We start from the raw sequence: 25,361 nt of genomic DNA on the forward strand, positions 1-25,361 counted from the left end.
AATTGAGGCTCCTTGAATTGCGGCTCCTTGAATTGCGGCTCCTCCGACCTCCGTCTCCGACCTCTAAAGTCTTCTCCCGACATCAATGTCCAGCAGGATGGCTGGTGTGAATAATGTTCATGTAGGTCCATCAACGTGAACGGAAGGTCGCAGAGATTGATAGACTCGTGTCGACATCCAGAGAATAACTTCCGAGATGCACTTCATGATCGAATTGTACGTTGTTTCGAGGAATAGAAAATAATATACGTTGGCAACCATATATCTGAAATAAAAAAAGGAAGGCAGAAACCAAAGTCCAAACGGATCATAGAATGACATTGAATGAATAATAGATGAATGATAGAACATAAATGGTTTAGTTAAAGGCGATTTGGGGACAAACAAAACCCAGCAGAGCAAAGAAGTGAATTCGCTTCTCTTCTCTCTTCAAACGACCAATATTAGAATTGATTCAAAAACGACCAATATTAGAATTGATTCACAAACGACCAATATTAGAATTGATTTACAAACAACAACCAATATTAGAATATTAGCATTGAGAGAACTCCTGGAGGACCGAATAAATCATACAAGCCATATGTCGGTACCCTTTGCCAAACTTATCAAAATGAAACTTAGAAAAGCCACTAAAGTCCCTTTAGTGGCTAACCTTAGTCCCTTTAGCGGATAACCTTAGTACTTTTCAATTGATAACCAAGATTATTCCGGAGAAACATATTGCTCTTGGAAACAAGCTCCCGAGGCAGATCTTTTCGTCTCATGTTTCCTGCGAATTTCACAACAGTTGGCGCAACAGAATCGCGAAATTCCTTAAACTTTGCACAAATAAATTGAATTGGCATAGTTTTTGCGTCGTTATCACCGACGATCACGAACACATGGGTAAAACACTTGGCCTTTTCTACAAGACCCATCAGGTCTTCACAACGACGACCTCCTTTTGCATCGTATGAAGGGCTAAAAAAATTTAATCACTAAAAAAACTGAAAATTGAAAGAAATTTTCCGACAATGAAATTACCGATAAAAATTCAGAAGCTTGTCCTGTTCTAGGAACCACTGTGCGTCTCTCAGGTTTGAGTCACCGATAACCAGGAACCGCATCTGCAAAATTGGCAAAATCAGAGGTTATTGAATTTTTACGCAGAACAAGTTCAGCAACTTGATGCGTTGTGAGGCAAAATTGGCAAAAAGAGAGGCTATTGGTTGAAATGCTTACGCAGAACAAGTTCAGCAACTTGATGCGTTGTGAGGCAAAATTGGCAAAAGTAGAGGTTATTAATTGAATTTTTACGCAGAACAAGTTCAGCAACTTGATGCGTTGTGAGGCAAAATTGGCAAAAAGAGAGGCTATTGGCTGAAATGCTTACGCAGAATAAGTTCAGCAACTTGATGCGTTGTGAGGCAAAATTGGCAAAAGTAGAGGTTATAAATTGAATTTTTACGCAGAACAAGTTCAGCAACTTGATGCGTTGTGAGGCAAAATTGGCAAAAGTAGAGGTTATTGAATTTTTACGCAGAACAAGTTCAGCAACTTGATGCGTTGTGAGGCAAAATTGGCAACAAGAGAGGCTATTGGCTGAAATGCTTACGCAGAATAAGTTCAGCAACTTGATGCGTTGTGAGACAAAATTGGCAAAAGTAGAGGTTATTAATTGAATTTTTACGCAGAACAAGTTCAGCAACTTGATGCGTTGTGAGGCAAAATTGGCAAAAGTAGAGGTTAATGAATTTTTACGCAGAACAAGTTCAGCAACTTGATGCGTTGTGAGGCAAAATTGGCAAAAAGAGAGGCTATTGGTTGAAATGCTTATGCAGAACAAGTTCAGCAACTTGATGCGTTGTGAGGCAAAATTGGCAAAAAGAGAGGCTATTGGTTGAAATGCTTACGCAGAACAAGTTCAGCAACTTGATGCGTTGTGAGGCAAAAATGGCAAAAGTAGAGGTTATTAATTGAATTTTTACGCAGAACAAGTTCAGCAACTTGATGCGTTGTGAGGCAAAATTGGCAAAAGTAGAGGTTATTAATTGAATTTTTACGCAGAACAAGTTCAGCAACTTGATGCGTTGTGAGGCAAAATTGGCAAAAAGAGACGCTATTGGTTGAAATGCTTACGCAGAACAAGTTCAGCAACTTGATGCGTTGTGAGGCAAAAATGGCAAAAGTAGAGGTTATTAATTGAATTTTTACGCAGAACAAATTCAGCAACTTGATGCGTTGTGAGGCAAAATTGGCAAAAGTAGAGGTTATTAATTGAATTTTTACGCAGAACAAGTTCAGCAACTTGATGCGTTGTGAGGCAAAATTGGCAAAAGTAGAGGTTATTAATTGAATTTTTACGCAGAACAAGTTCAGCAACTTGATGCGTTGTGAGGCGAAATTGGCAAAAAGAGGCTATTGGTTGAAATGCTTACGCAGAACAAGTTCAGCAACTTGATGCGTTGTGAGGCAAAGTTGGCAAAAGTACAGGTTATTAATTGAATTTTTACGCAGAACAAGTTCAGCAACTTGATGTGTTGTGAGGCAAAATTGGCAAAAGTAGAGGTTATTAATTGAATTTTTACGCAGAACAAGTTCAGCAACTTGATGCGTTGTGAGGCAAAATAGGCAAAAAGAGAGGCTATTGGTTGAAATGCTTACGCAGAACAAGTTCAGCAACTTGATGCAATGTAAGACAAAATTGGCAAAAATAGAGGCTATTAATTGAAATTCTTACGCAGAACAAGTTCAGCAACTTGATGCGTTGTAAGACAAAATTGGCAAAAGTAGAGGCTATTAATTGAAATTCTTACGCAGAACAAGTTCAGCAATTTGATGCGTTGTGAGGCAAAATTGGCAAAAGTAGAGGCTATTAATTGAATTTTTACGCAGAATAAGTTCAGGAACTTGATGCATTGTGAGGCAAAATTGGCAAAAAGAGAGGCTTTTGGTTGAAATGCTTACGCAGAACAAGTTCAGCAACTTGATGCGTTGTGAGGCAATATTGGCAAAAGTAGAGGTTATTAATTGAATTTTTACGCAGAACAAGTTCAGCAACTTGATGCGTTGTGAGGCAAAATTGGCAAAAGTAGAGGTTATTAATTGAATTTTTACGCAGAACAAGTTCAGCAACTTGATGCGTTGTGAGGCAAAATTGGCAAAAGTAGAGGTTATTAATTGAATTTTTACGCAGAACAAGTTCAGCAACTTGATGCGTTGTGAGGCGAAATTGGCAAAAAGAGGCTATTGGTTGAAATGCTTACGCAGAACAAGTTCAGCAACTTGATGCGTTGTGAGGCAAAATTGGCAAAAGTACAGGTTATTAATTGAATTTTTACGCAGAACAAGTTCAGCAACTTGATGCGTTGTGAGGCAAAATTGGCAAAAAGAGAAGCTATTGGTTGAAATGCTTACGCAGAACAAGTTCAGCAACTTGATGCGTTGTGAGGCAAAAATGGCAAAAGTAGAGGTTATTAATTGAATTTTTACGCAGAACAAATTCAGCAACTTGATGCGTTGTGAGGCAAAATTGGCAAAAGTAGAGGTTATTAATTGAATTTTTACGCAGAACAAGTTCAGCAGCTTGATGCGTTGTGAGGCAAAATTGGCAAAAGTAGAGGTTATTAATTGAATTTTTACGCAGAACAAGTTCAGCAAATTGATGCGTTGTGAGGCGAAATTGGCAAAAAGAGGCTATTGGTTGAAATGCTTACGCAGAACAAGTTCAGCAACTTGATGCGTTGTGAGGCAAAGTTGGCAAAAGTACAGGTTATTAATTGAATTTTTACGCAGAACAAGTTCAGCAACTTGATGCGTTGTGAGGCAAAATTGGCAAAAGTAGAGGTTATTAATTGAATTTTTACGCAGAACAAGTTCAGCAACTTGATGCGTTGTGAGGCAAAATTGGCAAAAAGAGAGGCTATTGGTTGAAATGCTTACGCAGAACAAGTTCAGCAACTTGATGCGTTGTGAGGCAAAATTGGCAAAAGTAGAGGTTATTAATTGAATTTTTACGCAGAACAAATTCAGCAACTTGATGCGTTGTGAGGCGAATTTGGCAAAAAGAGGCTATTGGTTGAAATGCTTACGCAGAACAAGTTCAGCAACTTGATGCGTTGTGAGGCAAAATTGGCAAAAGTACAGGTTATTAAATGAATTTTTACGCAGAACAAGTTCAGCAACTTGATGCGTTGTGAGGCAAATTTGGCAAAAGTAGAGGTTATTAATTGAATTTTTACGCAGAACAAGTTCAGCAACTTGATGCGTTGTGAGGCAAAATTGGCAAAAAGAGAGGCTATTGGTTAAAATGCTTACGCAGAACAAGTTCAGCAACTTGATGCGTTGTGAGGCAAAAATGGCAAAAGTAGAGGTTATTAATTGAATTTTTACGCAGAACAAATTCAGCAACTTGATGCGTTGTGAGGCAAAATTGGCAAAAGTAGAGGTTATTAATTGAATTTTTACGCAGAACAAGTTCAGCAACTTGATGCGTTGTGAGGCAAAATTGGCAAAAGTAGAGGTTATTAATTAAATTTTTACGCAGAACAAGTTCAGCGACTTGATGCGTTGTGAGGCAAATTTGGCAAAAGTAGAGGTTATTAATTGAATTTTTACGCAGAACAAGTTCAGCAACTTGATGCGTTGTGAGGCAAAATTGGCAAAAGTAGAAGTTATTAATTGAATTTTTACGCAGAACAAGTTCAGCAACTTGATGCGTTGTGAGGCAAAATTGGCAAAAAGAGAGGCTATTGGTTGAAATGCTAACGCAGAACAAGTTCAGCAACTTGATGCGTTGTGAGGCAAAAATGGCAAAAGTAGAGGTTATTAATTGAATTTTTACGCAGAACAAACTCAGCAACTTGATGCGTTGTGAGGCAAAATTGGCAAAAGTAGAGGTTATTAATTGAATTTTTACGCAGAACAAGTTCAGCATATTGATGCGTTGTGAGGCAAAATTGGCAAAAAGAGAGGCTATTGGTTGAAATGCTTACGCAGAACAAGTTCAGCAACTTGATGCGTTGTGAGGCAAAATTGGCAAAAAGAGAGGCTATTGGTTGAAATGCTTATGCAGAACAAGTTCAGCAACTTGATGCGTTGTGAGGCAAAATTGGCAAAAAGAGAGGCTATTGGTTGAAATGCTTACGCAGAACAAGTTCAGCAACTTGATGCGTTGTGAGGCAAAATTGGCAAAAGTAGAGGTTATTAATTGAATTTTTACGCAGAACAAGTTCAGCAACTTGATGCGCTGTGAGGCAAAATTGGCAAAAAGAGAGGCTATTGGTTGAAATGCTAACGCAGAACAAGTTCAGCAACTTGATGCGTTGTGAGGCAAAAATGGCAAAAGTAGAGGTTATTAATTGAATTTTTACGCAGAACAAACTCAGCAACTTGATGCGTTGTGAGGCAAAATTGGCAAAAGTAGAGGTTATTAATTGAATTTTTACGCAGGAAGTTTTACGAACGTTCAAAAGATGAGCAAAGTTTCACAATAAATTTTTCCGTTTGTGAAAGATCTTTGTTTTTGGAGAAGTCTGTAAACAAGAAAATTTTCTTTAAAAGTGGCAGGGCAACAATCTTCTCGTGATCAGTTGAACGTACGCGGAAGAAAAAACCTTTCACTGGCCCAATCTCTTCCACAATTTCAAAAAGATTAACGTTCGCTTGAACTTCACCAAAGTAGGGTGGACCGCTTATTTTGATGAAGTACAGAATTTGTCCGTAGAATTCCACGTTGTCTCTTACAAATGAAACAAAACAATTTCCAATTTTTGACCGTTTATAACAAGGAGAGTCGAAGTAGACACCATTGATCAGATGACGGTTAAAAAACTCGGCTTCTGGATAAAACATTCTTCCGATTTTTACTGCATTCGTCTCCACAAACTCATCTGACATACAAGCATCATTGTTGTTGTCGAAGTCTGAATTTATTTTTGAAATGAGATACTTCAGATGCGGATCCTGCGTCTCAATGTTTGTTAGTTTTTGTCTCATCAAAACTCGTCGACAAATAATTTCACATTCTGAGTGTGCTCCTGAAAAAACTTCGCCAAAAACTCTATTTGCGGCTTCAAAGCTCATGGCGGAATAACAGTAAAGTGGGCCAAATCGTCTCACTTGGTTAACGAAGTGACGTAGGCAGTGAACATTTATAGTCTCGATGCGTTCGTTTCCCCCATGAACAGTGATTATTTCTTCACAAAATGTATCAAGAAACAGTTGTGCATCATAGGTAAAAGAATCACAGCTTGACTCCAACAAAAGACGCACACCAAAAAACAAATTCAACAGATGATTATAAAGTTTTTCTGGAATTCGACGCCGAAAAACGAGCGGGCTTATATAAAAGAGCCAATTAAAGTTTTCGTTGGCCTTAAATTGGGCCATTTCATCAAGAGAGCGGATTTTTCGCGAGTAGGCGATCAACTCCCGCGGACAAGATAATTGAGAAATGACAATATTAACTTTAATTTTCTCGTCTTGTGGCAGAGCTTTATAGCATAGTTTCAGGACCTCGGGAAACACACCCAAAAGAACGCAGTGCATGTAGTCAATGGGTGCCGTTATCGGTAAACCTTCAATCAAATCAGCGAAGGCACTTTTCCCCTTAACACCGGCAACGTTGACTAATTTAGTAACAGGTAGCGATTGAGCAAATTCCACAAAACAATCGTTAACATCACGCTCTCGGATCTGTCCTGGTTGCCCATAGGGGTAATAGGAGTGGGTTTTTCCGATTGTTTTTCCTTCTGCGGTGCAAAAATGACAGCCGTAGAAACCGTTGAACTTGAACATATTCAACATGTGACATTTTGCACCCAAATCGGAAACAAGTAGTTTAACTTTGAAGAAAGCTCGGAACGACTTTTTATTATGTTTTAGTTCAATACTTGATAGCAATTCACTCCTTATATGCGGAATCAATTCATTCCAGTTAGGGGTTACATTACCAACAAAAAGAGCTGCTAAAATAATATTACTTCTTGACATTCTCTGACGAGGCGGCAAGTCGGAAATTTGGATCCAGATGGGCCAAAGTTCTTTTCGCATTGTCGACTTTTTAATATTTACACCATCTGAGAAAAGAAGCAAATTGAAAAACAAATTACCCTGGGGTGTCATCTCAACTGGGGGTGACAAAGAACAGTTCAAATCGCTATAGGGGTTTTGCTTGCGAAATTCTGCGTAACTCAAAATTTTATCAAGGTTCCTTTGAACTGTATCACGCAGTTGGACAACAAAACTCATCACACAAAATGACTGTCTTGGCGACTTCCGTAAAACACGTACCTCTTGCTGGAACATTTTCTTGGCGTTACGAACATAGGAAAAGCCCGAAGGAAAATTGTTAGGACTGGGAAGAAATACTTTTATCAAGGTATGTAAAACAGTTGAACACTCGTCCGAAAGTTTGAAATGAGAGCAGAATAAATCGGTCAGCAAAGATGCATTTCTAACAGATAAATCACTTCCTACGAACAACATATCGGAAAAGTTGTCGACAAGCTCATCTGAATCAACAGAAAACTGAGAGAAACTGTCATTCGCAGTCATCCGTACTGAACATAAATCAGAAATAGTTGACAAAGAGTTAAAAGCAGGAAGTTGAAAAATTTGCTCAGATTTTAAAAGGTCAGACAATTGACTTGAGTTACTAGCGACACTTTCTTCATCTGATGAAGTAACGCAAACAGAACCAGCCACTACGCTATCGCAATCCCCTTCAAATGGGCTGAGGTCTGCAACCAACGATACGTTACCGATGTCGTGGGACGGTGAAGATGGGCTCGACTCACAAAAACTAAGTGGACTACTTGTCAGCTCATTGACTCTTTCTACTATATCTCTGGCTCTTAGTTTTCGCTTTCTTGTTTTCCTACTTGGTGTTGATATGACTGAAACTTCCACTTTAAGTTCACAAATAGCTTCATTTATGATGTCTGACAGAAATAATTGCAATACTTCTTGTAAAATACGGTCCGCCTCAAGCTTTCTGTCATCATTTCTCTTGAGCTCACAAGTCTTGCAGAGACAAGAGTTATACTCAAAAAATTCTGGTCCGTACTTCACGAAAATTTCGTCTCCGGGTTTTATTTTTCGCTTAACCCTAAGTTGAACGATGCCACAGTCACTGCTAAAGTCATACTCACAATTTGGGTTACAATCAGAGTTTACGAACCGTATAGGACCAAGGAGAAGCAACTGCTGGCCAGTTCTTTCCGATGACATGAGCGAAAGATCCGTAACAACGCCATCGGGAACTGGAGTGACAAAGCCTAATGGATTTCGCTTAAAGATTGCTGGTGGCCAAACAATTTCGGTTCCTTCATACAATAGCCTGTAGCCACCATAATTATCGTACCTGATTATAAAAGATGGCTCAAGTTTTGTGTATGCCAGACAAATTGCCTCAAATGTTTCTCTAAATCGACAATCACTGCTCAGTTTTCGTTCAAAACTGCTTTCCCTCAATGTTTGAATAGGTTGCATTGCAGGTCGCTCCAGAGTTTCCACAAGTTTTTTCACCGCGAAGGAATCGCACTGTGCCAAAATTGACCAGTCTACTTTTCGTGGTAACATACTTTTTCTTAAAAACATTAAAATTTGGTCTTCAAAGCTAGTTTGTGTCAAAATACTTGCTAAGCGAAAATGCACGGCAATTAAAGGAAAACAAGTCCAATTAACTGGAGACAACAGCGCAAACAGTAAAACAAGTTTGGAATGCTAATACAATACACAAAAGAAAACAAACAAACATTTAATCTGTAGGCATTTGAATCTGGCTAATACACGAAGACTTCCAAGGTCTCTTGTGGTTTTGAAACAAAGCGTTGCTTTTTAGAAAATCAAAACGCAGATACTTTAACATGAAAATGGAATTTTTCTCAGTTTTTCAGAAATTTCTCAGATATTGTTTATGCTGCCTCGTTCATCTCTTCTGCAACTAAGCCACCATTTCCGTTTGGCATGTTCTCATTACTTTTACGTTCACTAGAGCGAATCTCGTTGCCTCTATTGTTCAAGCTTGATTTCGCCAATTCGTACATTGGGAACCACTTTTCCTCAAACTTCAGCTTGAAGAGGTCTAAAATAAAAAAAGTGCACAATCAAGAAGGAATTGCTTTAATCTGGGGAACCTAAATATCTCGCAAGTCAAAACTGTACAGCAACTATCAACTTCTAAGATCCATGCAGATAAATCTATAAAGCGCACCTTTCAGTAGCTCTTTCCTGGTGGGTGAGAAATCTGTCCGAGCCATCATTCCCTCTTTCTTCTTTAATTTAGGAGACAGCATGTGTGTCATGAGTTCCTCTTTCGTCCATAATACTTTGCAGGCATTGCGACCAATAAGTTGGGGGGTTGACCCTCCAACAGTTGCCAAGTCAGAGCCCTTACCTGGACCCTTCGTTATCATCAGTAGCGGTTCACCATTTTCGGGATAACTTTTTGGAGTAGGAAGTAAAACTCCCAACTTGGAAACCTCAGTTGTCTAAAACAATACTTGATCAAAGAGGTAAAGCAAAACTTTTAGATCTTTAACTCGAAAAAAGAAACGAACATAACCAACTAAACGTCGGAAGAATTGCTCTAGAACGACTTAAGGGAGCTCTAATCATTTGCAGCCTGCTTCAGTCTGGGCGAAGGGAGGGGAGTCTAAATGAGACTAAGAAGTTCAATAGTGGGCTTCAAATAACTACATTAGAGGTAAACATAAACCATTAATAAGATTTAATGTTAGAAACGACACCAGTTTCGGCGCAGTTTTCATTTAACTTTTAGTATTAAATTGCCACCAATTGGGTTCAGCTGCTTGAAATTGCGATTGAGAGAGAGTTTTAGATCACGCAATCAAGAGCAATTAAACGATAAAGTATAAAAAATGGAGCCTTATTAAAAGCTAATTGTATAGGAAAGAATTTGCTAATTGGACTGGTAATTGAACTTACTAATTGCTTCACTGCATTCGTGGACATCTGTATCTCACGATAGTTTCTGTTGGACAGTGATTTCAGCTCAGGTCGGAGTTCTGTCATACAGTTAACTATTAGTGTTGCCGCCTCCATTATTTTGTCTGCAGCCATTTTGATCGCATCAGCTGCTTCGCGATCTACATATCGGGTTGCCGACGTGTCCATGTCACCGGGATTTATTGCTTTGCCACGTTTCGTTTTTTTGCTACAACCCGATGTTGATGAGAGCTGTTTCTTAGACGCATCATTGTGTTTATTCTCAGCTACTGTTTGGGAATTCTAAATATGAGAGGACCTTTGCTCTCCTCTTAGTCCTAATAACATTAAATCCCTAAGTAAAATTTCAAAGCTCATTTACCTGGCTTGTGTTAATGGCACTACAATTTGGTTCATCTTGACCAAAGCTCGCCTCCCTGATATCACTGAAAGTTTTTGAAACATCCTCAGGATTGAGGACATCGATTGGCTCGTGTCCGGCACCTTCGACCTCAGCGTCATTTTGGTTCAGCACTAACCCTGTATTTCGTAATTCCTGCGAGTCAGACGGCATTTGCAACTTTCGCTTGGCTCGTTGGGAACTCACGTTACCGGATATTAGAACCTGATCAATATCCTCATAAACAGTCAAATCAGGATCATAGCATGGAACTATTGGCACGAAAGTCTTGTTGCCTTCGGCATCTTCAATTTGAGCACACGCTTTGTTTAGCCACTTTTCACAAAAGTCCTCGTGTCCCAGCTGTAGAACTCTTACTGTCCAGATATAAGACTTCGTAACTGGATTTTTTTTGTGCCATCGAATATTGACAAAACTTTCAGGCTGTAAAGAAACTATTTCCAATGACGGGCAAAACTTTTAATTTTGAGAAAATGATCTAAACGAAAATACGAAATGTCTTACTTGAACATGCAATCGTTCTGGGAATTCAAGGCAGACGCAGTTACCGCGTGCAGGAACAACGCTACAAGTCTGGTCCTCGAAATAAACCAGCCAAAACAAATTTTTCAGCTGAGTTTTTGCGACCTCAATCAATTGTTGTTGAGTCTCGAAATTTGAATAACCCAGTCCACGATTGCTGCGAGTTGGCCGCTGAATTTCATGGACCTATAAAAATTTTGAATTCTGCTTGAAACTTTATTCCGGGAGATTTCAAACGTCTATTTCAGGGCCTGTAGCTTAGATTACTTTTTCTTTACGTGTGCAAACACATCCGATGAAGGATGATTTGAACCGCAGATGAGTCAAATTCAGTAGTTTCTACAGAGGAAAAAACCGCTCGGTTATCAGAGCCTTGTGGTGTTCACTCAAACAATCAATTTCCAGAAAATCAACAGTCCAGAATGAAGAAGTCTTTTTTGAGATAGGTAAGTCACGTATGCGCAAAACAAGGATCACGCATAAGAACGAAAAAAACTCGTTGGACTTAGAGTGAAAAACGTCATGGACGCAGTTCAATCAAAACAGCATGAACCAATGAAGAAACAATAATAAGTACCAAAAAAACAGACAGATAGTCATACCAAAAAATAGAAATTTCAACGAATGTGATTGGTCGTGGAATTTAAAACACTGTACCTTTATGCGTTCAATTACCGCATCTGGCCATGCCTCAGTGGCCCGTGGGACTTGATACGAACCTATCACAACCGAACGTGAGACCAGTTTCCCCCAAAAAGGTAATTTTTATATTGCGGCTTATCGCATTTTCTGAGCGTTTTTACGTTAACACGCATATCCTATTCTAAAACATGGAGAATTTGTTGAGCAATCAGCCAATCAGAAAACAATATGCCTATTTTTTCAATTGTGGTTGGCCAGCAGTAAAATTTCTATATTTAAATTTTGGTACGTCTGACGTTTTCACTAGCGCCAGCCGCTATATTAAATGCTACGCTATCTTTGTAAAGCTCTATTTCTTTAGGCACGCAGCCAATATTTTATCAATAATTTATGATAACCTACAGATAGCACGTGGTACGTTTCAATTACTAACATCCGATGTTACAGTTGCAACAGCAACAGATCGAGCATCTTGGTAACCTTCGTTTTCATCATTGTATTTATACGGCTCCTGCACAACAACAACTTTTCTTGGGGGTTGAGACATAGTGCTCTGATTCAAGTGCTCTGATGCAAGCAAGTACAAGATCTGAAAAGTTATTAAAACATTTATCCATTTGAACAACATAAATTTGGGAATATTGTTTTCTCAAACTTCCTCTTGATATTCAGTTATCCCACAGCTAATTCAATCTCATTTCACCCCTCACACATCGCCTCCCATAGACGTCCATCGACCGCCCCCCCCCTTACACGTCCATCGACCCCCCACCCCCTTACATGTCCATCGACCCCCCCCTGACACGTCCATGGACCCCCCCCCCCCTTACACGTCCATCGACCCCCCACCCCGTTACATGTCCATCAACCCCCCCCTTACATGTCCATCGACCCCCCTTACACGTCCATGGACCCCCCCTTACATGTCCATCGACCCCCCCCCCCTTACACGTCCATGGACCCCCTTACACGTCCATCGACCCCCCCCCCTTACGCGTCCATCGACCCCTCCCCCCCCCACCTTACACGTCTATCGAGACTTCTTATTAATCTCTGCAACATTTTGTTCACGTTACTGAACCTACATAAACTTTATTCACACCAGCCATCCTGCCTGACATTGATGTCGGGAGAAGAGTTTAGAGGTCGGAGACGGAGGTCGGAGGAGCCGCAATTCAAGGAGCCGCAATTCACGGAGCCGCAATTCAAGGAGCCGCAATTCAAGGAGCCGCAATTCAAGGAGCCGCAATTCAAGGAGCCGCAATTCAAGGAGCCGCAATTCAGAGGGCCGCATTTCAAATAAATTAAGAGCAACGATAAGTGCAATTTTAATTCAGAACACGATACGGTATCGGTGCACTTTCTCATTCTAAGTATACACAGCTAACAATACACACATACGTCATAGCACGACATTTTGGTCAACTCAACATCATAACTCAACATCATAAATCAACATCATAACTCTTCTTTGCCCCATCTTGTAATTTCACTCAGATCTTGTTCATCTTCGTTTAACATTTGGTCCCACAGTGAGAACAACTTTTCCTTCACAATCAAATTAAACCAAAAATGCACCGTTCAGACAAAAGTTTGATTTGGTTTTGATCCAATTGAGTGAGAAAATAAACTGTGAGAATATAAACTGTGAGAATATAAACTGTGAGAAACTGTCAGAAATTATAAACTGTGAAATACTTTCGAGACTTTCGCATAACCATTGATCAAAAAAGTGAAGTTTCAATTATGGTAGAATTCAGAAATTAATCTGTTCCTAAATTAACAGTGATGTAGTTCATTTCCATTATAAATTTTGTTTCGAATAACAACGGGTACCATCTCATAAAATAGCCTAAACGGATACCCCAGATTGCTATTGGGAAAAAATGACATATAAACAAGTAACACAGTTAGGGTGAACGAAGTAACAGTAAAATAACTCATAGTAACGCACAGTTACTAACATAATAACTCATAGTAACGCACAGAAGTAACAGTAAATAACTCATAGTAACACAGTTAGGGTGAACGAAGTAACAGTAAAATAACTCATTGTAACGAAGAGCTAAAGTGAACAATGAAGTAACAGAAACAATAAATACTAAAACAAGCAACAGACAACTATAAACAAGACTAAATTGACAAACACGACGAAGACTCGGACAACTCAATCACTCTGCTCCTTTTTGATCTTCTCAAGTTACTGGATGAATCTGAAGCTTGTGTTTCTGTGTTTGGGTGGCATCGCAACATATGGCGTTTGATGTTAAACGCATACAGGCTAGTAAATTGAAAAATTGAACACTTTTCTGGCTCCACACTTTTCTCGTGCACCTTCGCCACGTGGCGGTCTGTCATGTACTTGGCGTTTGACTTGTAATCGCAGTAATCGCAAACGAACACTTTCTTCTTCGCCACTGAACCTCTTGTACTACTCAATCCCCTCTTTCTATTAACCTTTGCGTCTGGCTTCACTGTTCTCATTAATAATTTACCATGGCACAAGTCAGTTTCAAGATCAATTATTCCCAGATATAATGTATCCTCCGTTATAATTATCGATTGCTCCAGTTGAAACTCAAACACAACATCATCGGTGGCCATGGTAAACAACAGAAAGGTAAACAATAGAAAGGCAAACAAGAGAAAGGTAAACAAAAGAAAGGTACACAAGAGAAGAAACACAAAGCAACAATCAGATCTGAAATACACAACATATGAAGACCATTGAGTCTACTATTCAGACACTAGAAAAAGGTTAACGGAAACAGACTGATAAACATTGGGATTGACACCCCACGGGCGAAGCCCGATGCTTGCCTGCTACTTCTACTACTACACCACAAGTTATTTTGATACTCGCACATCGACATCCGCCTCCGCCTCCGCCTCCGCCTCCGACCTCCGCCTCCGACCGCCGCCACAAGCACTACTACACCACAACTTTCTGACTCGCACATCGACCTCCGCCTCCGCCTCCGACCTCCGACCTCCGCCTCTGACCTCCGACCTCCGCCTCCGCCTCCGACCTCCGCCTCCGACCGCCGCCACAAGCACAACTACACCACAACTTTCGGACTCGTACATCGACCTCCGCCTCCGCCTCCGCCTCCGACATCCGCCTCCGACCTCCGACCTCCGCCTCCGACCTCCGCCTCCGACCTCCGCCTCCGACCTTCGCCTCCGACCTCCGCCTCCGACCTCCGCCTCCGACCTCCGCCTCCGACCTCCGCCTCCGACCTCCGCCTCCGACCTCCGCCTCCGACCTCCGCCTCCGACTCCACTGCAAAGATGTAAATGCACCAATATATGGTATAGTTTGAGCTAGAATAGCTTTTGAGGGTATCGCCATATTAATAAGTTTAAGCATGATATCAGCTATTCGAAATTTTCAAAACTTGCTATGTTCTTTGTATGTACAGTCTGATGATGAGAGAAATGTGAAACATTATGTGCAGTGTTGACCAAGAATGTAAAAGAGACTGTGAAGAAGAAGGGCAGACTGGGATGTTGCTTAATCGACTCTGGGCAGACTGGCAAAAGTATTTATACTGCTATTTGTCTGGTACAGTACTGGTTACCATTGAAAGTCAATGCTACAGCGCTGAAACTCACTGTGAGCAAGGTCCGGGTTGTTAGCTTTTCCCTCAAATTGTCCGCAAGTTTTGAGAAGACCAGCCAATAGTTTAAATAGCGAGGTCCAAAACGAAATCTGTTTTTTGGCGACGAATGAGAAAACATCGCAAGTGTATCAGCATGGTCACAGTTACCAAAAATCGCTGAGAATTATAGAAAATATTTAGTATTTGGCGTTCTGTTGAACCAAGAAGTCGTAAAATAAAAATTCAACAACTATCAGATGAAAGGTTTCAATTTGTCGTCTGGAATTCTCTTATTTGGTATTTTATCTGACATTCAGTTAATTTTTAATTGACAATTTTGATATCTAAATGTTTTGAGAAGTTTCTAAGAAATCTAAAACTACAACAAAATTTTATTTGCTTTTGTAAAAAGTTGGATTTTTTATGTCCCATCAGTGCTACAACCAACAGTTTTTTGCCCCAATTGAATGCTTCAACGAGATCAGCATGTTTTTTTTCACGTGCTGGAGCAAATAAATCTCGCAAAAGTTAATTGTTCCGACCCCTCTTGAGGGGGGAGAAACTATATACTCAAATGGGTTTTTTGTTCAGACAATTTTCGCCGACCGATATATTCATCCTAGAGAGCTGAGGATAGTATCACTAGAAAGCTCGTCCAGCATCAAATATGGAAACGAAAAGATTTCTTTTGTTTTGGTTTTTTTACTAGAAGTTATTGATGTTTAAAGTTCTGAGAAAATAAGAGTGAATTCCGTTGTTTTTATTCACATCTTCCGGTATTTTTGCCTAAAATTTCGCCAGTTTTGCTAAAATTTGTTAAAATTGTGAAAAGTAGTGCCGTTTATTTTATTTCTAATAAAATTATTTTCGACTATTTAATGTTTTTTGTCAAAAATTCTGGCTAAACATTTCAAAATTCAGCCTTTCTCATTAAAAACAGCAAGAAATAAGCTTCTTTAGTCCACATTCATTAAATTTGCCGGAAGTAAACCCCAAAACACTACTAATAAAATCTTTGTAGACTCAAAGTGGGCTATTCCTACTTCAACTTCCGTTGAGAGTGCTCCGTAAAAAAAAGTTGTCGTTTTTCGCTAATTTTACTATTTGATTATCATAAACGCAGCATTTATATTTGACCTTTTAACTAACAAATTATCTAAATCTATAACATTCGAAAAATTAATTGTTCCTAATGGACAAACAGCATTAGGAAGGCTACCTTTGGAGCAATCTCCGATCGTTACAATTCAAAAAGAATTCGAATTGCAATCATTCGGTCTTTTTTTTAAAAAAAATTGAACTGTTTTACATTAATAAGAGAACAAAAGTTTTCAAATCAAAGCTCAGTATTGATGGGTGCAATTGTCTTTAAAAGCTGCTCCAAGTTAAAATATATTTAATTTTTTACTCGAAAACTTATGTTCGTTTTGACTTTAAAAAAAAATTTGATTTATGAATAAATAATGGCTTGTTGAACATTGCCTCTTTTTTTCTTCATTTGGTCAACTTTTAGCTTAGTGTCAGCAATGAAAGAATGCTTCTTCTTTCTACTAATTTAAAGTTTAATCTCTATTAATTTTATTCGCCTTGCGTTATGGTTTTCTGGCTTTGATACTACTAGATTTCACATTTTTTTTATTTTTAGATAAATGCCCATTTTTCACTTTTTATAGTTTTCACATCACGTTATCACATTATTGACAGTTCATATATCACATTATTGGCGTTCAGAATTGAACGCATAGAGCACAATTGAACATATTAAAATCCTGAATAGATTACGGTTTTATAGGCTTCGACATTACTTTCTTGAAAAAATTAATTGAATTTTTTCTATTTTTTGAGTCTTATTTTACAGTCTTTAACTGTCGTTTTTATTTTGTCAATTTACTCGTATAAAATATCTTGTCTAATGACAGACGTCATTGGCTTTTCTTGGAAGAATAGATGAGCCAATATTCCGACATTGGTAGATAGATGATGGCTTTCATGACTTTGAAAACAATTGTTGTTCAAATTATAAACTCTTGCTAACTTCGCTATTTTACTTAATTTAGCCTATTTTCTACTTGTTACCTAGTCTCGTTAATCAGAATTCACATACTGCATTTTCTGTGTTCGAAAAGGGCGCAATCGAACATATTTTGAGGTCCAAAATATGGCTTTGACAGCGTTTTCTGGCAAGTTTTAATTGAATTGTTGTTTGTTTCTTGTTGCTCTTTGCAACCACAAGAAAAATAGAATAAGGACAAGTCCTAGTCTCATTCTATAGAATTATTGGTAATCGTAAACTTTTTAGATATTTTAGTTGATTTCTAATGGTTTTCATTACTTTGAAATTAATTGTAATTTAAAAAATAAGCGAAGTTTTCAACTTTACTGTTTTTGTTCTTTTTCGTCTACTTGTTACCAAGCGTTATTATGGACTGTTCTCATATCTCTTTTGGTGAATTACAAGTTATTTTGTTTAGTTTCAATTTTATCTGACGCTATGTTGACTTTGTTTTTAAGTTTTGTTTCTTAAAATGGACATTAAGTTTTTGATGTAATTAATGTTTGTTGTTGTTGTTGTTGTTGTTTGATTTTGCTGTTCGTTTTAACTCTTGCTTTCTTAATATTGGCATATCTCATCAATCTAGTGCCTCATTTTTTACTCCTGTGAGTTATTTACTTTGGAGGCTCTTTTCGTTCATACACTATATTTGAAAAATACTTGAATTTTTGGGATTTTCTATCTGTTCCTCATTTGTATGACAATTATGCCAAAATTGTGGATGAAAGGGGGCGGAACCTTATGTGCGATCGCAAATTACCAAACCTCCTTGTCTTCGATGATAATTTACTTTTTTTTAGTTTTTAACCAAAGGCAATTGTATGAAGAAAGTATGCACCAGAACAGTCTTGCTTACCTTCCAAAAGTTCACACTAATATATTAATTTGTCTAATCTGTTTGTAATTCGAGAGCATTAAAGAGCAATGGTCCATTTGTAATTATATAACAGATGGCCACTATAAGAGTTCAACTTTTAACATGTTTGCATCGTTATACCTTTTTGGAAGAAAAAAATTGTGAAATTGAGCAAGTTTGAACCACACACACCGCTTTTTAAGGCAGCATTTCCTAAAAAAAGATGTTAATTATACAACAAAAATATTGTCCTTCTGATCTACGGCACAAAAAGCCTATCATCGACTTTCTCTAGTTCTAATTTTATAATTGCGAAAATTGTTCTCTGAAATCTTGATAATTTGTAATTTCAACTATTGATTGCAAGTTTTTCCGTCTTTGTGGTCCCATTCTTTTAAGATCTGTTCTGACTTAATAAGTCACAAAATTCTAAGACAGGTAAGTTTCTGATTCTCAAATTTTTTAATATTTCTATTGCGTGTCCAGAACTGAAGTTTTTGTTGTTTTTCGGCAGTCTATTTGACAAATCGCGCCCGGCATTATTCTTTCAGCAAGATTTTCTATTCGAAGAAAACTAAATGAAGCAGTCATTTAATCCATTTTTAGATAATATCTAAAAAGATAAATAACAATGAAGGATAAAGTAGTTGACAAATTAGTTTAGAAAATTTTTGTATGTAATAAATTTTCCTCTTTTTTCATCTAAGCGGAAAATTTTGCGGTTGAATTGATACATAGGAATTCCACAATTTTTTATTCAGCCTCAATTACTTCAGTTTTTAAATGACAAAAAGAGTGTTCGTTTCATCGAGACTGCGTTTTTTCAGCAGCGAAAACTTTGAATTAATAGTGCACTAAAACCCAGCAATTTTTTTTTACTATAGATGCCCATTGTTCAAGCCAATAGGAATATATGATTGAAAAATAGTTTCAAGAAAAAGAAACAACAGTTGATTAATTACAAATATATGCCAAATTTTGTATAGAACAGTTTTGATATAATTTGTTTCCCAAAATGTTTTTACAGAAACCTTGAAATTTTGCCGTTTATAGTCTCTGAGACAATCAGAGAATCAATACAGAAAACAAAACGTAAGTTGTTAATCAATTAAGTTTTGCCGAGGATAGCGAGTACACTTTATAGCAGATCATATGCTACAGAAATTTAAATTTAATAAATCAATCTCAATTATGTCTTGAGGATGCTAATTAGTTTGCAATTATTCAAGATTATTGGCTTTGATTTCCCGCAATTGTTTAAGAGTTAAGAACCGAAGTGAAGTGTTGGGTTATGGGTATTCGCAAGCGGAATAAAAAGCGTTTTTAACTAAGTAGAAAAATATTTTCTCAAAAGGAGAGAATAACAAGAATGGTATTTTGCAGTAGAATTTAGAAATATACAGGAGAGATCTGATTATTAGATCAAGATGGTGATTTCATTTTGAGGATGAAAAAAAGGCTCAAAACTAGCTGTAGGTATACCCATTATCAGTGCGCGAAAGTAAAGATACAAAACTAATCTTAGCACCATGATTTACAGTGGGGTTCGCAAGGGTTACCTAATATGGTTTGCTTCTGCAAATTTCGCAAAAATCAGTCGCAGGGGGTACCATAGATGGTATGCATTTATACTTTTCTAAGAATTTGTTCACATTTCCGGTGCTTCCGGTGCTATCATAATCTTTCAATACATAGCGGGAAGATCAAATAATCTCACTCTAATGTTATTTATCTAGATTCACCAATTTGAACCGAATATTGATTCTAAGCAACAGTTCTTGACGATTCATTTATATAAACTATGTGATTAAAATCAATTTGCTCTCGTATTTGTAATCTGGTAAGTGAAACTTTCTTTCTAATTCTCACTAAGTTGAAGACTATAGTTTGATCGGTATTCTAACACCCCACTAAGACTTGAGCTGATTGCGTATAGTCTGTTCCCATCAAAACAGTTCCGAATGTTTCCATCTTTGATACGGGTAAGGATTTCGTGAATATGTTGGCTGCCATTTGTCAGGAGGAACGTAATGAGTTGAATTAGTTTCATCTTCCGTCTTGTCCAGAATGAAGTGAAATTTTGTCTCAATGTGTTTGTTTCTCTTGTGCATTTTTTGGCACAATTTGTTGCAACTCTTGTTGTCCTCCCCAATTGTTGTCCGCTCCAATGGATGTTTCTGTTGGATGCCAAAATCCTCCAGAAGTTGTTTCTGATACAATGCTTCTTAAAATGCGGCTGCCATGTCCTGATATTCTGCTTCTGATGAAGAAAAAGCGACTGTGGCCTGCTTCTCGACACCACAGCTGAGTGCTGCGCCACATCCGTTGAGCTTGAAATAGTAGCGTTGTTGATTTTCTGTCGTTCACGTCCCCAAACCAGTCTTCGTAACCGCCCCCAACTAAATCATAACTAGCTTCTTTTGTGTAAGTAAGTTTTAAACATTTTGAACCTTGAAGATATCGCAGAATTCGTTCTCCGCACATCCAGTGTTGATTGGTAGGTGCATTCAGTTCTCCTGACAAAATATTGACTGTGAACATGATGTCATTCTGTTTGGCCAGATACAGAAGTGATCTAACATCTTCGTCTCCGTTCTTTGCTGTCTGAAATTTTAAATTCAAATCAGCTGGAGTTCTTGAGGGATTGCATTGATCCATTCGCTTAAGTATTGTTTCTATGTAGCTTTCTTGGTCAACTGTGACTTTGCTCTCTTCTCGTCTAATTTTTAGACCCAGAAACCAGTGTAATCTCCCTCTGTCCTCCATGTGAAATGTTGCCTCGAGTGCCTTTTTGACATCGGAAATTACTGTCATGCTTCTTGATGCTACTATGATGTCGTCAACCCAGACCAAGATTAAGGTGTGACCCTCCATCTCTGCTCACGCAAAAAAGCAATGGTCATTCCTGCTTCTGGTGAACCCCTGTCTCAGTAGGAAATTTGGCAGTTCCTTATACCAGTTGTTAGCTGCCCGTTTCAAACCATTAATTGATTTATTTAGTCGACTTACTCACTTCTCTCAATCTAATCGTTGTTTTACATACTCCTGTGGTTGTTCCAGATGCTCTTCTTCCTCTTTTGGTGAGTGCAGGAAAACCGTCTTGACATCAAACTGGTGCATCACATTGCCCTGCTTCGCTGATAGCTGAGGTACAGTCCTGAATGTCTCTGGCTTACAGGTAAGCGCAAAAGTCTCAAAGTAGTCCAGTCCTTTCACTGTTTAAAGCCTTTTACCACATAGCGTGCTTTAAATTTGTCGACTTGACCACTGGGTCCCAATTTCACTTTGTAGACCCATTTGCCCGGTATGGCTTCCCTGTCTGTGGGTGGTCTAGTCTCGTTTTCTTGGAGTGCCAAGACCTTGTCCTTCATTGCCTTCTGCCACTGGTCCCAATCGTCGCTTTGCATGGCTTCGTAGACTGTTTTGGGTTCCACATGGCCACCATCAGTCACGTCAAGATTTCTCCAAAGAATTGCGGAACGTTAATGGCTCCTGTCCCTCGTCTGCGCTCTGCTCTGTCCGCTTGCTCCAGTGCCTCTTTAAGGAAGCCAACTGTCTCTGACTGTGAGAATTCTTCTATTTCACTGTCTTCCAGCAATTCCGAGTCTCTGAGACTCCCTGTTGTTGCAGTAGATTCTTCGTTTAGTGCTGCTTCCTCAACATCTGAGACATCTCGTCTCAGTGTCGTTTCTTGGGTGTTCACGCTCTCTGCGTCATGCCACTCCTCCTTTATTGCAGTAGATTTGCCCTGTTCCTCTTTGTTGCCATTGTCTCGATGACCATGATCTGGGTGCCCGATCCCCAGTTGATTTGACCCCTCATCTAGTAGGTCGGGCGTCTCTGTGTTGACAGGAATTGAGCCCACTTCGGACTCCTTGATAATCACATCTGGAACTGCCACCACCTTGCGTGTTGGATACGTACACCATGTATCCGTTTTCTCCGTCAGTGTATCCCACAAACTTTCCTTCCAGTGCTTTGGGTTCAAGTTTGTTGACATTTCTGACCCGCTTCCTCATGAAGACTGTGCAACCAGAAATAGGTAATTTACTAACTGAAAGCTTAGATTTTATACCCCGCATCAGCTCTGCTGGGCATTTTTTTTCTCCTCGTCTCACAACCAACTTCTTGATCCTTGTTGCGTGGAGAATTGCTGCTCCCCACGTCATGCTGGGAAGACCCGAGTCTATGAGCAAGCATCTTGCCGTCTCCATCAGTGTCCTGTTGCACCTCTCAGCTAACCCGTTCTGTTGTGGCGTCTCTGGTAGGGTCTGCTCTGAGAGAAACTCATTTGCATTGTCTTGTCTCAGCTTCTTGGGCGTCCCCACATTGAGAACAAACTTCTTCAGGCTGCCGAGCGCTTCACTTTTTGCAATAAGCAAGTGCACAAACACAAATTTCGTGTGATGGTCTGCAAACACAATGCAGAACCGGAACCCTTACAGTAACTTTACTCTGAAAGGTCCCATCACGTCTCTGAAACCCTCTCCAACTTCTCTTCTTCTTGGGTCTCTGTCAGTCTTGGTACTGGAGTCTTTGTGATCTTTGCCAATGCGCACACATTACATACATCATCGTGTCCCCCACTGTCTCTGGTGCATTCGTGGCCACATCCGCTTGATTTAAATGACCCAATAGTCAGTGCCACTTCCTTGCACTGTCAAGTTTTATGCTGTTGGAACTCATGTTGAATTCTAGAACGCTGCAGGGTAAGTAAAACAAATTATTTTCTTGTGTTAGTTTTAACCGTTTTCCCTTCTGGAGTTTCATGCAGCTATTTTTTTTCTCGGAAACGAAGCTATGTCCTCACTCCGTGCACCTTGAGACTAATAAGAGGTTTGAAGAATAGTCAGGCACACACAAAAAATTTTTGAGTTCGCATTGGAATTCCCACTTGTTTGAGAGTATATTGATCCTCACACAGCCTCTGCCCATCACTCTGGATGCCTCTCCATTGGAACTTCTCACCGCTGATTGAATGGGCACAAAGACCAGGAAAGCGTTGATGATCATCACTATGTGATCTGTACAACCACTGTCCACTAGCATGCCTGCTGTCTTCCACTGGGTAAGAGTTGCCCAGTATTCCTCGTCTAGTGAAGCCAATATTGGACCCATTGCCACTGACTCCTTTTTGCCTCCATCTCTTTGTCTCTTGCATGCCTTGTCTAGGTGACTTTTCTCACCACACACATGCTGCATTGTGCTGTCTCCTTCCTCCGGCAGTCCTTGGCAAAGTGTCCAGAGATCCCACACACAAAGCAGTTTACTTTCTGGGGTCCCTTTTTGAAGTCACGTTTCGCTGCCAGTGCCACTGAACCACTTTGTCCCTTGTTCCTCTATGCTTTGCTCTCATGGAAGTTCTGCAGCCTTTTCCTAAACTCTGTGAAGTTCGTTGCCGGGTTTAAGCTTTTCTGTTTAACAAAACTTTCATACCTCATTGACAGACCATTGAGGACCAAGGCGTTGAAGAGGGTCTCTGAGACTGCTTCCCTGCTTCTTGTAGCCTTGTGAGCAATTCCTGTCCTCTGATAAAGAAGCTATCCAAATCCTCAGCATCCTCGAGCTGCAGTCGAGCAAGCTGTGCCACCAAAGTCACCATTTCCGGCGTCTCCACACTCTGAAATATCTCTTGCAGAAGGTTCCAAGCCTTTGCTCCATCTGCGATGCCGTCATATCCCACGCAGTCATGTCTCATCAGCATGAGGGTTGTTGCATCTAGAGTCAGTGCCAGATGACACAACATATTGTTCCGTTTCTCTTTGATGTCTGCAACTTCCTTTTCATATGCATCATTCAGCACCTTGTGGTTCTTCTTTTCATCATTGCTTGCCCCATTGGCTGATGGTGTAGGCTCTTTGGGTTGCTCCTCTGTCCCAAGTAGTGATTTGTAGAGTCCTTCGTGTGCATCATTGCCACAAATCTTATGCTCCAGATTGGAACGTCCTCTGCTTTTCCTGTGTAGGTCAGCAGCTTCACTGTCTGTTGATCCATCGTCATAGTTTGAGCAGGCAAAACAGTTGTGAAAAGAAAAAGTACTAAGCAGAAAAATTTATGACTGTCAACAACATTTTGATTTTGTTTAGAGATTAGTTTTATGACTTAGAAATTAGCTGGGTAAAATTTTGTAAATTTTGCCGAGGATAGCGAGTACACTTTATAGCAGAACACATGCTACAGAAATTTAAATTTAGAAAATCAATATCAATTATGTCTTGAGGATGCTAATTAGTTTGCATTTGTTAACGATTATTGGCTTTGATTTCCCGCAATCGTTTAAGAATTAAAAACCGCAGTAAAGTGTTGGGTTATGGGTATTCGCAAGCGGAATAAAAAGCGTTTTTAACTGAGTGGAAAAAATAATTTCTCAAAATGAGAGAATAACAACAATGGTATTTTGCAGTAGAAGTTAGAAATTTACAGGAGAGATCTGATTATTAGATCAAGATGGTGATTTGATTTTAGGGATGAAAAAAGGCTCAAAAACTGGCTGCATATATACCCATTATCAGTGCGCGAAAGCAAAGATACAAAACTAATCTTAGCACCATGATTTACAGTGTGGGTCGCAAGGGTTACCCAATATGGTTTGCTTCTGTAAATTTACCAAAAATCATTCGCAGGGGTGCCACAGATGGTATGCATTTCCACTTTTCTAAGAATTCGTTCACATTTCCGGTGGTATCATAATCATTCAATACATGCCGGGAAGATTTTACATCAAATAATCCCGCTCTAATGTTATTTATCTAGATTCACCAATTTGAACCGAATATTGATTCTAAGCACCATTTCTTGACGATTCATTCATATAAATCCTGTGATTAAAATCAATTTGCTATTGTCTTTGTAATCTGGTTAATTTTTTTTTCTAATTCTCACTAAGTTCAAGACTCTAGATCGATATTCTAACATGAAGCAAATCCCAAAACCAAACCAAAGAATTTTAAAGAGGAAATTGGTTAAACTTTGCATTTTCTCAGCCAGTAAGAGGATGCTATAAAATGTAAAACATTTTAAACGAGTTTTAATATGCTTAAGTTTTAAAGCTGCAAATTATATTTCATTTATCAAATATTTTCTCAGCCAAATCTTTGCAGAATTTGGGACAATATTTTGTGTTGGTCATATCATAGTTTAGTGAATGAGAAACGACATAAAAGTTACGAAATCTTTCAATTGCTCCTTTTTTTGCGATTTCTCGCAATTACCAAAAACATTGCAAGACTGAATGCGTCAAATTCGCGACAAATAATGACGGATAGAAAATACAGGATTTAAATAATTTACATATATATAGATCATATATGCTGGTTTGAGCGAGGCAAACTG

General features: G+C 39.0%; 1 protein-coding gene across 1 annotated transcript in view; it reads right to left on the reverse strand.

Annotated features, from left to right (window-relative positions):
* LOC142347985 (uncharacterized) overlaps positions 1-25,361 on the reverse strand; it is a 113,509-nt gene that overhangs the window by 31,544 nt on the left and 56,604 nt on the right. The window lies entirely within an intron of this gene.

The sequence above is a fragment of the Convolutriloba macropyga genome, chromosome 10 (assembly GCF_964194025.1).
Source record: "Convolutriloba macropyga chromosome 10, txConMacr16.3, whole genome shotgun sequence".
In the NCBI taxonomy this organism is placed as follows: Eukaryota; Metazoa; Xenacoelomorpha; order Acoela; family Convolutidae; genus Convolutriloba; species Convolutriloba macropyga.